At 41.6% G+C, this 8,577-nt stretch overlaps 1 non-coding gene across 1 annotated transcript; it reads right to left on the minus strand.

Moving 5' to 3' along the window:
- Window positions 1–335: 335 nt before the first annotated feature.
- Window positions 336–417, minus strand: Trnal-aag (transfer RNA leucine (anticodon AAG)). The gene has a single exon. It is a non-coding gene; the product is annotated as a tRNA-Leu (tRNA).
- Window positions 418–8,577: the final 8,160 nt, after the last annotated feature.

The raw sequence follows: 8,577 nt of genomic DNA on the forward strand, positions 1-8,577 counted from the left end.
AAACAAACCTGGCGAGGTATGCTTGTACTTTATAAACTTGGAAGAAACCGGAACCATGCGTCTTTGTTATTGCCAATATGCTTTTGGATATTGGCAAAAAAATAATGGCCGACTTCCGTAGCATTATGCTTTGATGATCGGAAAAGGGATGTGTGAGACCATCCCATCACAGCCCCCGAATTCCCCCAGACACACACACACACACACATACACCACGACCCTCGTCTCGATTCCCCCTCTATGTTAAAACATTTAGTCAAAACTTGACTAAATGTAAAAAGGGATTTACAATGCGAGAAAGAAAGAAAAAAGTTTAAAAAAAACTAAAAAAAAACTGGCAGCGGTGGGATTCGAACCCACGCCTCCGAAGAGACTGGTGCCTTAAACCAGCGCCTTAGACCGCTCGGCCACGCTACCTTGTGTGTGACACGGTCTTTCCAAAAATTATATTTTCCGACTGTTCACATTTAGTCACTATTTCTACTTGGTTTAAACAATGTTTATTCATATTTTACATGTTCAAGAAAATGTACATCGACATAAGGTGAAGACAACAACAAGCCTACTATTTCTACTTACCATTGTGTATTGTATCGTTGCTTAGCAGTAGCAGCGGTAGCATTAGCAGCGGCACAAGTAGCTACAGCAATTCTGAGTGGTAATTGTGGATTGGGTAGTTGTAGTAGAAGTAGTAGCAGCAGAAGCAGCAGGAGAGAGAAATTCAAGTTTTACGCCCTGACGGCAAAGCCATTAGAGGCATGTTTCCGGGTTTTAACGCGACTTCAGATGAGATACATAAGTGTATGCGTGTTTAGGTGGTATCAGCCATCTGCACTTATGTACAAGACTCGTACGCAATGTTTGTTTGTGTGCTATAAATTAAAACCGGTCGACAAATTCCACGAATACAATAAAAAAAATATAGCGTATCACAGGTATGTCTTCTTTGTCATTCTGTGTCTGTTTGTTCGTAGTTTCTTCTCCGTTTGTTTTTTTCGTTTTTCTTTAGAGATTTAGAGGTCTGCCGTTCGCTGCTGTTCTGTCATATTTGCGCACTGATTTTACCAGAAAATCACAGTGTGTCAGTATATGCAAGCATTCTGTCAACCCAGCCACATCCCCACTTCGAGGCGGATCGGCAGGAAGCAAAGGCAATGTCTTAAACCTTTATTTTGTAAACATGACGTCCTGTACTTTATGACTGTCGCCTCCCTAAAAAGATCATAGCATGCTTCTGTTTATCGCAGCACGAAATGACCACTCCGAATTTTGACTATAGTACTAAGTTATGCAGGCTAAGTTATTATGAATTAGAGGGTCATGATCTCAAACAGCAGACAATGATGAAACTGGATACACAATGTTCCCCCTAAAAACAAGAAATTCCTCCGAGGTAGGAAAAACACCCCCGTCCTTACCATTCTCACTGCCACCAACTGAGAAGGTTATTTCCCTTTGACCATTAATATGTCCCTCTATAAGTCCTTGTAGAATCTTAATCCACCAATAACTCCCTAACCGTGTGTTTGACTGGTCCCAATTTTTGTAAGGACCGTCTCAGGAATGTATAGAACCTGTTCACCAAGTTTGGTGACGATCGGTCCGTTCATTCTTGAGATCTATATGCGAACACAAACACACAAACAAACAAACACATCGACCGAATTCTATACACACCCCTATACCGGGGGTGTAATTATTTTGTTGAAGTGTTTTTAAGATCATGTCACACTCTCAAAACGGGAACTGTACTTACGCTTACACTACTTCTTTATTTCAAGTTTTTATCTCTCTCAATATTTAACAAACATTGCGTACAAGTCTTGTTAGGTTTGAGGGATGTGTCGACGTTTTAGTAACTTATTGTCAACACCACTGACAGGCATATTAGCGGACCACAAACCTTCGCGCACAAGCAGACACAGACAGAGAGACAGACAAGGAGACAGACAGAGAGACATACAGAGAGACAGACACACGCACACCCCCCCACCCCCCCACACACACACACTCACACACTCAAAGGTCACACACACACACACACACACACACTCGAACTCACACACACACACACACACACACACACACACACGGACGCACGGGCGCACGCACGCACGCTCACACACACACACACACACACATACACACACGCACACATACACACACACACACACACACACGCACACACACACACACACACGAACTCACACACACACACGCACACACACACACACACACGGACGCACGCACGTACGCACGCTAACGCACACACACACACACACACACACACACACACACACACACACACACACACACACACACACACACAACGAACCTTAACAAAAGTTCAAACAATTGTAATTTCACATCTCAATGATCGTCTCATTTACTTTTGGTGCTATTGCCAACTTTCGAAACTCTCCTGAACATTTTACAAAAAATGGGATACAAGGTTCTGGTAGGGAACCCTTCATTTGTACACGTTAGAGAAGATGTCTGTACCGTCCATCAGTGTCCTTTTGGTACCATTCCAGTGCCGCTAGAGAACAATTGACTGAATCATCTTCTAATGAGAAATGCTAATTTTGCTTGTTTGTTTGTTTGCTTAACGCCCAGCCGACCACGAAGGGCCATATCAGGGCGGTAGAAATGCTAATGCTTATACGAGTACGAAATATCTTTCGTCTTTATATATTACGGTGGAAACCTCCTTTTACACCCAACCGATTGGGCGGGGATGTAGCTCAGTCGGTAGCGCGCTGGATTTGTATCCAGTTGGCCGCTGTCAGCGTGAGTTCGTCCCCACGTTCGGCGAGAGATTTATTTCTCACAGTCAACTTTGTGTGCAGACTCTCCTCGGTGTCCGGACACCCCCGTGTGTACACGCAAGCACAAGACCAAGTGCGCACGAAAAAGATCCTGTAATCCATGTCAGAGTTCGGTGGGTTATAGAAACACGAAAATACCCAGCATGCTTCCTCCGAAAGCGGCGTATGGATGCCTAAGTGTGTGTGTGGACGGGGTAAAAACGGTCATACACGTAAAAGCCGTGGGAGTTTCAGCCCATGAACGAACAAACAAACCCAACCGATTGAAGACTCACTCACTCAGTTTGAAGTACCTATTTCCTCAGAGTTTCTATTCATAACCTCTGTAATAATTATTGCCCCAATTGTAAGACTCCCTCCCATTGTAAGACTCCCTCCCATTGTAAGACTCCCTCCCATTTAAGACTCCCTCCCATTTAAGACTCCTTCCCATTTAAGACTCCCTCCATTTTAAGACTCCCTCCCATTTAAGACTCCCTCCCATTTGTGACAAACGGATTTGCACATAGATATATATTGGAGTTATGTGACGCAGGTGTACAAAGTTTCATGGGCCACGAACTTTGAGTAGACACCGCACGGTGAGATGTCGTTGACGCAATGCGGTATAGTCACGAGTGGGATGTGACCAATCAGAGAGGAGTATTGACTGAGGTCACGTTTGTAGATAGATTAGACAGCAGAGCTTTGCAGACTATCGACAGGAGAAGAAGTGTCTTCTGATTGTAAAGTTTCTCACCGGGCGCTGGAGGTCGTTTGGGGACTCGTGCCGCGGTATTGAATCGGTAGATTCAGCTGCTGTGTTTACAGGTATTTATTGAATTGATATTTTGCTCGGAGATATTATTTTGCTCGGAAATATTGACTTGAGAAATGACCGGGAGAGTCATGTGTGAATTAGCTGAAAAGAGTGCGTTGATGTCAGCCATTGTTGAAAAGGGAATGTTTACATGTTTTTCGGAAATGAAGTCGCTTATGAGTTAGCGGGTGTATATACTGTAACCGCATAAGTTAGTTGACGGTAGTGATAAAGAATATCATAAAAGTTTATTCAAGTATGGAGACTTATGGTAGTTTAAACTTGTGTATTTTAGCATCCCGGGCCGAGTGGGTCGCGGAAGTATCCCGGGCCGAGAGCGGTTGCGGAAGTTGGGGAACGAGACGGGAGGTTCTGCCCTTACGCCGAGCTGTGAGCTGTGGGAGGGGAGACAGCGTGAAACGTTGTATAACGGGAACCCCGTCCCATTCCACCACACGAGACAGTTGTGTGGGTGGGGTGAAGCAGTGCGTGCCACTGTATATTGTGAGTACGACTGAGAGAATTTAACCAGCGTGATAGCTGTACAGAGATACGTTTCCCGAGTGAATAACCACGAGACGTCGAGCGTCGTGGGTTTTGTCATCTGTGTGTAACAGAAGTGAATAGTAACAGAAGTATTGTTTGAGACAATGACTTCGTGTGTTTTGAGACAGACGGGCTTTCACGGAAAAAAGCCTAAAGTGTTATACGTGGGTGCACGTGAATTGTAGACTGCATGACAAATTAATATGTATGTAATTATGTGCAGTTAGACTTCTGTGTGTTAACAGAAATAGAACTTCCATGTTGAGCGAAAGTGATCTGTAGAATGGATGTAGAATAATATATTTATGTTGTGATTGAACATTCTAATAGAGGTACAGGGGCAAAGGGCTGTAACTGTGTTCGTGTCTTTGTGCCTGGTTGGAGTGTTGTGTGTGTGTGTGTGTGAAGGCTAGATAGTAAACAGAGAGTAGCACGCACAATTTTTGATAGGAATAGATATACAAACATACAGACATGCATACATAAATTCCAGCCGTAACATTTGGTGACCCCGATTACTCTGTGTTAGTTAAAATTTGTAGTTGTTTCCCTGCTTTGCTAAATTTAATTTTGTCCCCTGTGTTGGGTTTTTTAGAACATTTGGCAGTAGGTCACGCAGACAGAAATTTTTCAGATTCAAGAGTGTGTCGTTCATGTCTTGTTTTGTATTGTTACCGTCTCCAGTTTTACGGTAGTGCTTACTGTACAGTTCTAAGCACTGAGGGAATAGCTTCATTTTTCTTCCTGTGGGGTCTTTCATTTCTCTTTCCTTGCTCTTTTCTGTGCTTTCAATTTTGTAAAATAGTTACATTTTTTCTTTCTGCTTTGGAATAGGGATCTATCTGTTGTTTATTGCCCTTTGCCTTTGTAAGGTAAATATCTTTGATTAATTTTGTTCTTTTCACTTTGAAATTTTATGATTTGATTTTGGAATTTTTTTTTTGTTAGTGTGATTGATTAGGTTTATTGATTTTGTGGCATTCATTTTGTTGATTTTGTAAGTTTGTTATGAGTAATTAAGGTAATTAGTTGTGATATTTTGATATAGACTTTAATTAGTTAAAGTTTTAGTTTATTTTTGATTTGTTATTTGCTATGGTAGTAGATTAGGTACTTTGAATTTTTTTTTGTTGGTTTAATTTAGTCGGCTGTTTGGTGATTGTGTCACTTTAATATTTTTTTTTTGGAATTTGTTGTATTTGCCTCCAACTACATTTTTTGTTGTTGTTGTCTTGGTGATTTAAATTAGGTTAATTTTATTAGTAGTTGTATAATATAGTTGTTTTAAACTACTATTTAAAACTTTGATTGATATGGGTTGTTTCACTTCATACATTTTTTGTTGGAACTCCGTTGTTATTTTTGCTTCCAACTACGTTTCTTTTAGTTGGACTTTATTTAGTTTGGGTTTGATTTTCTGATTTAGTACTTAGATTGTTGATTAGTCTTAAGTATTTACTTGTGTTTGCATTTTTGAACTTTGAATTTTTCCTCTTATTTGTGGTTTGGGGTTGTTGTTTTGTTTGTGTTTATATATATGTTTTGAAACAAAATTCGTTTTTGACTTCATTCACTGAGTATTTGACTTTGATTAAAACTGTTGGATAATTTTTGCGTGAGATTTAGCCAAAACGTGTTTGGATATAGTCTTACGTTGACTATTGTATCTGGTGAAAGATTTCTTGTGGTACTTGACAGATTTCAAGTATAGATTGCTTGAACTTGCATTAATCTTTGAAACTTTTTCAAATTTGTTGTTTTTCTAAACTTAGACATATTTTGGTGTGATTTTGAAAGTTCAAAACTTACATTATGGAGAACGAAGATGATTATGATGCGTTGTTTGAAAAGTTTGTAAAACAGGCAGAGACTTTGGGTCTGGCTGCAGATAAACGTGAGAAATACGTGAAAGAGAGTTTTGATCGTTTGGAGAGAAAACGAGAAAAAGATGAAAGACAAAAAGAATCAGATAGACAAAAAGAAAGGGAAGAAAGACAAATGCAAAAAGAAAGGGAAGAAAGACAAATGCAAAAAGAAAGGGAAGATGCACAAATTGAGGAAAGACGAAGAGAAAGAGAATTGGAAAGGGAAGAAAGAGAAAGAGATAGAGAGTTGCTAAAAGAAAGGGAGGAAAGAGAACACCAGTTAAAACAAAGAGAACTTGAGATTAGGCAGGCTGAAATTGGTGCTGGTTCGCGTGCACCACAAAATGGTCGGGATTCTCACACTAATGTTGGTGCTCGCCCTGTTTACCCCAGGCTCCCTGCATTCAGGGAACAGCAAGATGATATAGACTCATACTTGTTCAGATTTGAAACTCATGCAAAATCTCTGGGATGGGAAGAGACAAGGTGGATCACGTACTTGTCTGCTCTTTTAGAGGGCAATGCATTAAACCTATACCATAGCCTTGCTGCTGCTGGTGAACTAACATACCAATGTTTGAAAGAAAACTTGCTGAAGAAATTTCAGTGCACGTCTGAAACATTTAGACAAAAGCTCCGAAATATCCGTCCAAGTGAAAAGGAACCGTTCCAAACTTTTGGGATTGAGTTACGACGATTGTTTGATCGTTGGGTTGCGCTATCTGACATAACCACAGATGTTGAAGGTCTAGTGAACTTGATCCTGGGAGAACAATTCCTTGAAAGCGTATCAGCTGACTTAGCAACTTTCATTCGAGAACGAGGTCTAGTGACTTTGGATGAAATGGTCAAAGCTGCCGAAAGCTATCGCTTAGCGAGACCTGGGAAAAACTTGTCACGAAAGTCGGGACCAACCATTTTTGACTCACATGCGAAGCAAAAGTGAGTCTATGTACTCACCCGAGTCGTCCGTCCGTCCATCCGTCCGGCCGGCCGTCCGGCCGGCCGGCCGGCCAGCCGGCCGTCCAGAAAACTTTAACGTTGGATATTTCTTGGACACTATTCAGTTTATCAGTACCAAATTTGGCAAGATGGTGTATGATGACAAGGCCCCAAAAAACATACATAGCATCTTGACCTTGCTTCAAGGTCAAGGTCGCAGGGGCCATAAATGTTGTCTAAAAAACAGCTATTTTTCACATTTTTCCCATTTTCTCTGAAGTTTTTGAGATTGAATACCTCACCTATATATGATATATAGGGCAAAGTAAGCCCCATCTTTTGATACCAGTTTGGTTTACCTTGCTTCAAGGGCAAGGTCACAGGAGCTCTTCAAAGTTGGATTGTATACATATTTTGAAGTGACCTTGACCCTGAACTATGGAAGATAACTGTTTCAAACTTAAAAATTATGTGGGGCACATGATATGCTTTCATCATGAGACACATTTGGTCACATATGATCAAGGTCAAGGTTACTTTGACCCTTATGAAATGTGACCAAAATAAGGTAGTGAACCACTAAAAGTGACCATATCTCATGGTAGAAAGAGCCAATAAGCACCATTGTACTTCCTATGTCTTGAATTAACAGCTTTGTGTTGCATGACCTTGGATGACCTTGACCTTGGGTCAAGGTCACATGTATTTTGGTAGGAAAAATGTGTAAAGCAGTTCTTAGTGTATGATGTCATTGCTAGGTTTAGTTATTTGACCTTGACCCTGAAGGTCAAGGTCATGTAAAGGTCAAGGTCAAGCATGTGAGTCGTATGGGCTTTGCCCTTCTTGTTTCTGCAGGTTCTTGTAGTCACGAAGAGTATGCTGCAGCTGCTTTTTCACAAAGCAATAATCGTAGAAGTGGTCCGCAGTCTCGAAGGTTTGGTTCCAGTTTTGCTGGTCGTAGACAAGGTAACTGGAGCTATGGCAGAGGTACGTCTGATGCACAGGCACAGTCACAAGGTGATACATACTATCCTCGTGGAGATAGACGCAGTCGCAATGGTGGTCGTAGAGGCGGTTCATTCCGACAGAGTGGAGAGGATTGTTGGTCTTGTGGAAAAAAAGGTCATTGGCGTCGACATTGTCCTTTGCAGACAGATCATGTTTTTGGGGGCCATGACCAGAAGAGGATGCAGGAAGTGTCGGGAAATTCAGCTGTTGCGAAAGTCGTTTCACCAATTACGCAGGAAGTTGGGTGTTTGAAGTTAGAACATGGTAGTGTCAACGGGAGTGAGTGTACAGTACTCCGTGACACGGGTTCTACGATTTCTGGAGTGCGTAGAGGATTGGTGTCAAAAGACCAGATGGTCAGTAGAAAGGTCACCTGTAAGACATTTGGTGGAGAGGTCCTTACTTATCCTCAGGCGAAAGTTAAAGTTGAGACACCTTATGTGTCGGGAGAAATGGTTTGTTGCGTCCTGAATGATCCTGTCGCTGATTTGATAATAGGCAACATTCCGGGGATTTCAGGGAGTGCAGACTGTTTTCCTGATGTTGAGGGGGTTACAGCTAGTACAAATCGTGCGCAGGAAAAGAGAAG

This window comes from Littorina saxatilis, linkage group LG13 (assembly GCF_037325665.1).
Source record: "Littorina saxatilis isolate snail1 linkage group LG13, US_GU_Lsax_2.0, whole genome shotgun sequence".
Lineage (NCBI taxonomy): Eukaryota > Metazoa > Mollusca > Gastropoda > Littorinimorpha > Littorinidae > Littorina > Littorina saxatilis.